Source organism: Hordeum vulgare, chromosome 7H (assembly GCF_904849725.1).
Source record: "Hordeum vulgare subsp. vulgare chromosome 7H, MorexV3_pseudomolecules_assembly, whole genome shotgun sequence".
Classification (NCBI taxonomy): domain Eukaryota; kingdom Viridiplantae; phylum Streptophyta; class Magnoliopsida; order Poales; family Poaceae; genus Hordeum; species Hordeum vulgare.
This window is the reverse complement of record NC_058524.1, coordinates 610,820,450-610,829,651: the sequence shown is the minus strand read 5'-3', so window position 1 is coordinate 610,829,651 and position 9,202 is coordinate 610,820,450. Positions and strand designations below refer to the sequence as shown.

General features: G+C 41.2%; 1 pseudogene; it reads right to left on the bottom strand.

Annotated features, from left to right (window-relative positions):
* Window positions 1-6,634: 6,634 nt before the first annotated feature.
* Window positions 6,635-7,254, bottom strand: LOC123409498 (annotated as a pseudogene).
* Window positions 7,255-9,202: the final 1,948 nt, after the last annotated feature.

Here is a 9,202-nt window from a genome sequence, read left to right as displayed (position 1 = left end):
AACCCAACTATTTGCTTTGAACTTGTAAAGTTGTGAACCTATATGTATCATTTGGTTCCAACTATTGTGTTGTATACTGTAATGTTTAGAACATAATTATATTCTTTGAAATTGTGGTGCATCGTGTTAAACTATTCTTGGTAATTTTGTATGTTGTTGCTAAACTCCCATGTGTATGTTTATGTCGTAGATGGACATTTAAGATGAATCAGATGAGGAATGGGATTGGGGCATGTTTGCATGTGCTAAGGAAATGGAGTCATCATGTTAGAGATTGCCATATGCACCAAGAAAGTTGCACCTTGTTACATGCCTACGATGGGTGAAAGAGAAGGAGCAAGATGCAAAGGCTTTTTACTCTGTGTTAAGAATGGGGAGGTCGATGTTTTAATCATTGCATGAATTCTTGGTTCAGAAGTACGGGCTCAAGTGAACTTGCAACATATCATTGAAAGAAGCATTTGCACAATTTTGATGGACTTTGTGGACGTGCCAAACCACTGATAATATAGCAGATTGGTTTGGACATAGCCGTCTTTCATTAACTTTTTATGAGGTTTTGGAGTGTGCATAGACCGCGTGGCCGGTCATTTCATTGGGCCTATTGATCCATTTTTCTCCGAACCACATCCCATACTAAGAAAAACAAAGTTCTGGCCTCATTTCAAAAATGCTATTGGAGGCATAGATGGAACACACATTGAAGTGATTGTCCAGAAGGAGTTGGAGCCACTACACATAAGTAGGAAAGGGGTTACAAGTGAAAATCTCATAGTAGTATGTCTGTGATTTCGATATGAGGTTCACTTTTTTTGTTCCTGGATGTCCCGGATCTGTGCGTGACACACGTGAATGGAGCGATGTTATAGTTTGTTATGATCATTTTCCACACCTAGCCACATGTAGTCTCTTGTATGTATGCATTTTCTTATGTACATGATAGTACGTTCTAAATTTCTAATGTCTTCTAATGTCTTACTACAAATAAACATTACCTTGTGGACTCCGGATATTCATACAGGGTTGGATATCTATCACCATACAAAAGGGCAACGATATAATGTACCAAAATTTCAACAACGCCCACCCATTTGTAGATATGAGACATTCAACCATCGCCATTCTTCTTTGCGAAATGTCATCTAAGTTCATTCGGTGTTCTCAAAATGAAATGGCGAATTCTCGAAGGCATACCATGATACAAACCGGAGACTGAAAATATGATCATCACTGCATGCATGTGTCTTCATAACTTCATTTGTGATAGCAAATTGCATGATGAGCATTTTGACAGGTTTCGCAATGATGCGCACGTGCAACCGACATTGTCGTTTACAAACGCCAAAGTTCTACCACGAGAAGATGATGGTACCATGTCCGCAACACGTTAGGATATTGCTACCAATCTTCTACCACTAGTAAAAACAGGGCTATCGTTCGGCCCTAGCCAGCCCATTAGTCTCGGTTCTTGAAGAACCGGGACCAATGGGGGGTATTAGACCCGGTTCGTGAGCCCAGGGGGCCGGCCGAGGCCTCGTGGGCATTGGTCCCGGTTCGTGTAGAACCATTTGTCCCTGTTCGAGCCACGAACCGGGACCAATGGTCCTCGCTGCTGGCCCACAACCATTGGTCCCGGTTCATGCCACGAACCGGGACAAATAAGTTGCCTATATATACCCATCGCCGCAGCAGAGCACTCTGTTTTTTTGGCCGGCGAGGGGAGGGCATTTTGGTGCTCTAGTTCACCTCCTATGCACATGAGGTGTTCGATGAAATGCTCGAACCACACTAGTTAAGCTTTCTCCTCTCGAAGCTCGACCTAGGAGCTTCATTTTTCCCGAGATTTGTCTAGATTTAGGGGTCCGTCATGCCCCGTCCCCGTTTTCACCGCCGTTGATCGCCCGCGCCGATCTCGTCGCCGGCACCACCGTGGTAAGCCTCTTGTTCTTATCTTCTTTATGATACTTGTCTGATTTTCTTACTTTAGATAGCACTACAAGAAATAAGGTCAATTATGACTCCCTATATTGGTCATTGATTTGTCATTGTTGTCGCTTATTGACTTTTTTTGACCAAATTTACAACGTCAACAGTTGGCCGTGAAGAATGAACAAACATGACCTTTCTAAAATTTTGGTCGCTGGTCTCTATTGACCAAAATTTTGATTTGGTCATTACCCATTTGTGTGAGCCACATAGGATCTGACGTGGCCAAGCTGACGTGGCATTGCTAGTGACCAAATGGAATCATCATAAATTTCAGATCCTCGCCCAGTACCTATTTTACTATTGAAAATGTCTGATTTGTTTGGGTTGAAGCATTTTTTTTCTAGAAGCACGCATATCTCAGGATAGGCCCATTAAAAATAAGTATAACTAAATAAAAGATTGCAAATAAAATGTATATTTCATTTCAGTAGCATATCACATAAATACAAAACATCATCCACCGACTCCAAGCATTAAGATTTAACGCCTAACAAGGGCACATCAAAATAATTTTACATGTGCACAACAGAATATTTCTGCAAGTGCAAGAAAAAAGGACCGAACAAGTGCATAATCGCACATAAAGAGAGTTCCACAAAGATTGGATGAGAACCACAAGTTTCTTCTCATCATCTTCCTCTGCACAATATGCTCTTACCATTGCCGTCTGCAATAACAAAATGATGGTAAGGCTTTCAGACCAAGGAAACTAGTAAAATTACACGCACGATAACCAATGATAAAACAGTAGAAAATTGTTTTCTCATTCATCTAGTTATGACTTATGACCACAAAGATTGAATGTGTTTAATTGCCTTGCAGGAAGGTTAAGGGCAGGGATTCACAAGTTGGCAGCTGCCCCATGGTTGCATTTATTTCCAACCACACAGGCTAACTAATTTGCATGCATGTCTGATTTCTAGTGTCTCCCAGATCTCTTCAATTCGTACTTTTTTTGTCAAAGAATTTGTACGAATGTTTACTGCCTCATTTTAGGTTGCTCAAAATCAACTGAGTGCACTAGGCATCCATAGTTATGAAATGATTCTGGATTTTTCTTTGGTAAATTTCTGGAATATCTAATTTGTGCGTGTATCTGTCAGCCATCATAACCATTTGTTTATCCAAAAGTTTAAAAATAGCATAGTTCGTTCTCTACTCTGAATTTTAACTTTTATGTGTACTGTATATATACACACACGAGAAGCAGGTATTTAATTAGCAATTTTTTGTGGAAATTTAATTAGTAATTTGCTGGTATAAAAAGATGGATATGTTATTACTAGACATCAAGTAGTTCTTACATTTACTATAAATAATATATTATATAGTTACATCAAGTAGTTCTAACATGTAAAAGTATATGTACAATGGGTTCGACCTTTTATGTTGTCACGTTAGATGCATATATAGAAGTATAACGTACAAGAATCGTGAAGGCATGCATTGATCCGAATGTACTTCGACCAAGATTGCAATACAAAAGAGTGCAAAAAAAATTGCAATTAGAAAAAGAGACGGGTATAAAAGTCATGCATGACCACGGAGGCTCACATGCATGTACTAGAATTAAGAGTCCTTTTCTTAAATGATAAGTAAATTTTTTTAGTCATAATAGGAATCAGATAAGGTAATGACCTGAGTATAGCCGATAAAAAAGAACTGTTATAGCTCGTTGCTCTTGACCGTTCCTTCAAAATAGCCGATGTTAGAGTTTAGTCAATTATGGTTGGCAAGATAATAATGTAACTACTACTTGGCCGATCATGTACATGCTTAAGAAGAAACTAATAAATGGGATTGAGGGCCAAAACTTAGGCGCACCAATTTTTAACCAATTTTGTAGCAGTAAACATGAGGGAGATCCATAGGTACAGTATGTTATATATGTTTGGTAACCTGAATGTTGTATATGTTTCCATCAGGAGCTTCTAGCTTCATAACTTTAGAGATCATGCTTCTGAAATTGTTCACAAAATTCTCTGTATGTTCTGAAAAAACAAACAACAAAGCAATCTGCAAATTACATATGTCTGATCAAGAAGACATTTCATCAGGACAGCCGAAAGGGTATTGTTCATCTAGGGTATTACCATTTCGTGACAGAAATCGCCAACCATGAGCCTCAAGAAATGCTTCTGCCTATATCCATGTGATGCCAATAGAAATATGTTATATAATCATGGCTTCAAAACTTCCATCGACGACTGTCCTATTGTCGAATGACCAGGAATAACACAATGGCCATCATCCAGCTATGTACACCTCCGCATTAGCACCTTTGTCATCGGTTCCCAACACAAGATGCATGCACGTATGTTCTTTCTCAAGTTTAGTATCTACGGAGTACTCCCTCCGTTCCTAAATATAAGTCTTTTAAAGATTTCGCCAGGAGACTACATACGAAACAAAATGAGTGAATTTACACTCTAAAGTATATCTATATACATCCGTATGTAGTCCCATAGTGGAACCTCTAAAAAGGCTTATATTTAGGAACAGAGAGAGTATAATATATGTAGCTGAATTTCTATGCAGATATAGCTACCTTGATGTAAACAGTGTCCGTAGAGTAGAAAGGAGGTATGGACACTGATTGTTCACACAGGTTTGGTAATTTTGGTAAAAGAAATAGAGCCAACAATATTTACATCCACCATTTCAGCACAATACAAGATGTAAATGGGCATAGCTTCAACATTTCTGGAAAACATGAACGTACTCACTGCTCACGTGGAATGATAGGAAATAAAAATGTACTCCAGTGCAGCAAGTAGAACGGCTGCCCGAATGGTTTGTGTACACTTGTCTTCTCCCTGAAAAAGAACAGAAGATATCATCATCACTAGAAAGAGATATTACTGTCTGTTCACGCTGTTTCATCTTCTACCACATATGAAAGAACGGACAATTGAGGGTGGGTGGTATTTGAGAAAAATAAAATACAAAAAAGATACTGAATTAATTTTGGCAGTGCATCAACATGAGGATGATTGAGATGTAATCCCATAGAAATCCATAGTCAAAAAAGTTTATGAACAGTCCAACAATACACATGCTTCCGAAACTAAGAAAGAGAAACAATCAGCACGATAACAATTAAGCCTAAATTAATGCCAAACCCTATGTAAATTCTCATTGGTAGCAGAAACCTGAATACCTTGCACCACTTTATTTGATGCAATGTAGACACTTTCAACTCATTGACAAAATTTCTATTTCTCCAGTAGCTGTCCACTTTTTCATCATGAAAACACTATTTTGTAGCAGCAATAATACTGAACATATCCAAACAACAAAGATATATGAACACTTTTCAAACAGAAATCTCCTGTCTTCCCAACTCAACTAAATTTAGACATTTTGCAGAAAAAGTAGGGGGAAACATTGAGGTTCCAAGATGAAAATAATCTTAGCAGTGGCATAGTGCCTAAACAAGAATGTTTTTTTACAGAAAGTCTTGTCAATTTTACAATCATCTAACACAATACAACAAAAGATTCAGTTGGAGGGGAACCTTGGAGAGATAGGAATCTTAGAAACCTAGACTTTTGGACAAGGAATAGGATGATGGAGGAATACTTATAGCAAAGAACCAAGCAGTCATTGTCGTCGCTGATGCAGGTGTCACTGGCGATCAGTCGGTTATTATGAGCCTAAAATATGAAGATGTAGTAGTGTGTGTTATTATGAGCAGTCGGTTTCAACCTCACATGGATGTATCTATTTGATGTCAGATAAATCAAAGAAAGATGTCCAATACTGGAGCATGTTTTTTCAGAACAAACAGAAAGTAAAGTATGCGCTTCAGGCGATCTATAGATTTAGCAATTTAATGATCTACTAATAGAAAGACGAGAAGCCTCTCTTATCTTTGCAAACAGCAGACGCTTCTTTCAGAGTCAAATAGGAAGATGTAGTAATATGTGTTAATATCATCAGTATGTTCCAACTTCACATGGATGCACATATTTCATGTCTGATAAATGAAAGAAAATGTCTAAAACTAGAGCCGTTTTTTCATTTCAGAACAAATAGAACGTAAGCTATTGCACTTCAGTATCCTGCGTGCCACCATAAACATGATCTTAAACTGCAGCAAGTTTATGCTCTAACTCTAAGGATGTAGAGAGTAGAAAGACCAGAAGGCTCTTACCTTTGTCAAGAGCCAATACTTCGGCAGAGAAGCAGACACAATGGCAAGGATGCCCAAGCCCAGAGCAAAAGGGCATACATATATGCAGATGCGCAACATACCGGCTGACACTTGTGGGTCTTGTTCTTGCAGTGCCATTATAACGGAATTTGTAGCAGCAAACAATCAACAAAATTCAGAGAGGCACATAACGGAATTCTAATATACTGAATTTGTAGCAGCAAGCAAGAACTCAATAAAATTCAAAGAGGCACATAACGGAATTCTAATATACCGAATTTGCAGCAGCAAGCAAGAACTCAACAAAATTTAGAGAGGCACATAACAGTATTCTAGCAGCATGACAGTAGCAGCAACTGAATTTGTAGCAGCAAGCAAGCAAGCACTTAAACAAAATTCAGACAGACATGTAGCAAACTTCTGCAACTGTATTTTAAGCATCAAGCAAGTAAGCAAATCAGTTGGTGAGCAATGCGATGTCTATCCCATTCAGAAGTCAGAAGCAGAGCAGGTATGTTGTCTGACAGCAGTAGCAGCACTGAACAAAATAAATTCTAATGACAGGCATGTAACCAATTTTGATAACTTCTGCAACCAATTTCTGATGACAGCGCTGAGGGAGTGGCCCGTGAAGGTGAGCGTGTAGTCGGGGTACCGGTCGAGGAGGTCCCGGAGCAGGTCGCACTCCTTGTCGAGCACCCAGCCGGCGGCCCGGAGGAGGCCGTTGTGGACGTAGCCGTCGTCGAAGCGGCACTTGCCGAGGCGGTTGTCGAGGAGCAGCGCGTAGTCGGACTCGCCGCCGAGGTTGAGGCCCTGAAGCGGCCGAGGTTGAGGTAGAGCAGGTAGGGCGTGACCCGGCCCCCGGTGTCGGCGTAGGTGTGGCGGCGCACGACGTTGAAGGGGTCGAGGAGCGGGGCGGCGAGGTCGGGCTCATAGTTGGCCATGACGAGGCGGCACATCCGGCGGACGGGCGCGTAGTCGGCGGCGGCGGCATGGCCTCAGGTGGCGCTGTCGTGGTAGCCCGTGTGGACGCACCGCTTCCATGCCCACTGCGCGCACCCCAGGCAGTAGACGCACTCCAGCAGCGGCAGCCCGCACGCCAGCGACATGCGTGGAGATTCCGTCGAGCAGGCGGCGTGCGGATGTGGCAGATCCCGACAAACCTAGGGGTGGTGGCCGAAACCCTAGCCGGAATCGAGTGGCAGAGATGACGGCGGCGGAGGAGTCGCGTGAGGGGAGAGAGAGACACAGAGAGATCACGGGGGAGAAGGGGCTCTTTTTTTTCCATTCCAATTATTCCAAGAGAGGTGAATGAGAGACGTCAGATTAGTAAGACATGGACGGCTCAGATTGGCTACAAGGGGTGATCCGTGGGAAGAGTTTTCTGCGTCCTGATTGGTTCAAGATTTAACATGTACATACACAGATGCATACCAAGTTTGTTTATGCACATTTCCTCTTAAAATAAAAAAAATCATCATGCACATGTATGTGAACGGCAAGCAGATATTGATTTTGGGAAAGGATATTCATGTGTAGCATACGACCTGTGGAACCTTTTTCGATTCGAACGTATCTCGTAGTACTGCGGATTCAAGTGTCATTAGGAAACCAATCTACATGTCTTTATCACAGGAAGGATGGGTGGGTGAGAGACGTTGGATACGTATCGCGTGAACGGCTCAGATGGTCTGCAGTGGTGTGATCCGAGGGAGAGAGATTATGGGTCGTGATTGGTTAGAGAAAGGTGATATCTAAAATAATTTCTAAGTGCTAAAAATAGAAGGGGTTTGTGGAACATGTACGAGAAATATTTTCCCAAACGACATCACTAAATGTTTCACTCAAGATTACCACATTTAATGGACCATAAACAACTTATTCAATTTTGATCTTTAAAGCTATTTTTGCCATTTAAACGGTTTTCTACTGAATCAGAAGGAAATCAGATGGAATCGGAAGGAAATTGTCAAACAATTTTGCACAAGGTTGCATCTTGGAATGGCAAACAATGTTGCTAAAGGGACTTTTTGTTTTCTTTGGGCGTAAAACTCATTTTCCATTTGTGGCCTTGTCGACACCTATAAAAGACACGTGGGCAAAATTGTTGAGTTTTCTGCCCAGTCACCTCTATTTAGGCCTATAAACTTCTTAATTTTGTCATGGAGGACCTATAATGCGGGCATACATAGAGCTACACATGCCAGTGACCTTTTTGGGCAATGGAATTATGACCTTCTTGATAGATATGGTCAAAAATTTCTATAGTTTGGACCCTCTTAGACACCTCATGACCTTTTTGTAAATTTTAGTCATAGATCTATGACCAATAAAACCGCCGTCACTATTTTTTGTCATAAACGAGCCTATTTCTTGTAGTGTAGATATTTGTCTGATTTTCTTAATTTTGACACACATAATTATATGTAATGCACGCAGGTGAACCGGCAATGGATGTATGGTGACAGACACACCTCCGAGTACATTAAGGGCGTGTATATTTTTCTCCAAGTGGCTCAAGCAAACAAGCAGAATGGTTTTATGTGTTGTCCATGCAGTAAATGTGGGAATACGAAGTCTTACTCTGACCGGAAAATCCTTCACGCCCACCTGCTTTACAATGGTTTTATGCCAAACTATAATGTTTGGACGAGGCACGGAGAAATAGGGGTTATGATTGAAGACGGCGAAGAAGAAGAGGACGATGACAACTATGTGCCCCCTGAATAGGGTGATGCTGCAACGGTGGGAGCTGCTGAAGATCAAGAGGAACCATACGATGTGCCCGATGATGCTACAACGGGGGAAGCTACTGAAGATCAAGAGAAACCAGACGATGTGCCCGATGATGATCTCCGCCGGGTCATTGTCGATGCAAGGACGCAATGCGAAAGTCAAAAGGAGAAGCTGAAGTTCGATCGCATGTTAGAGGATCACAAAAAAAATTTGTACCCCAATTGTGAAGATGGCAACACAAAGCTGGGTACCGTACTGGAATTGTTGCAGTGGAAGGCAGAGAATGCTGTGCCTGACAAAGGATTTGAGAAGCTACTGAAA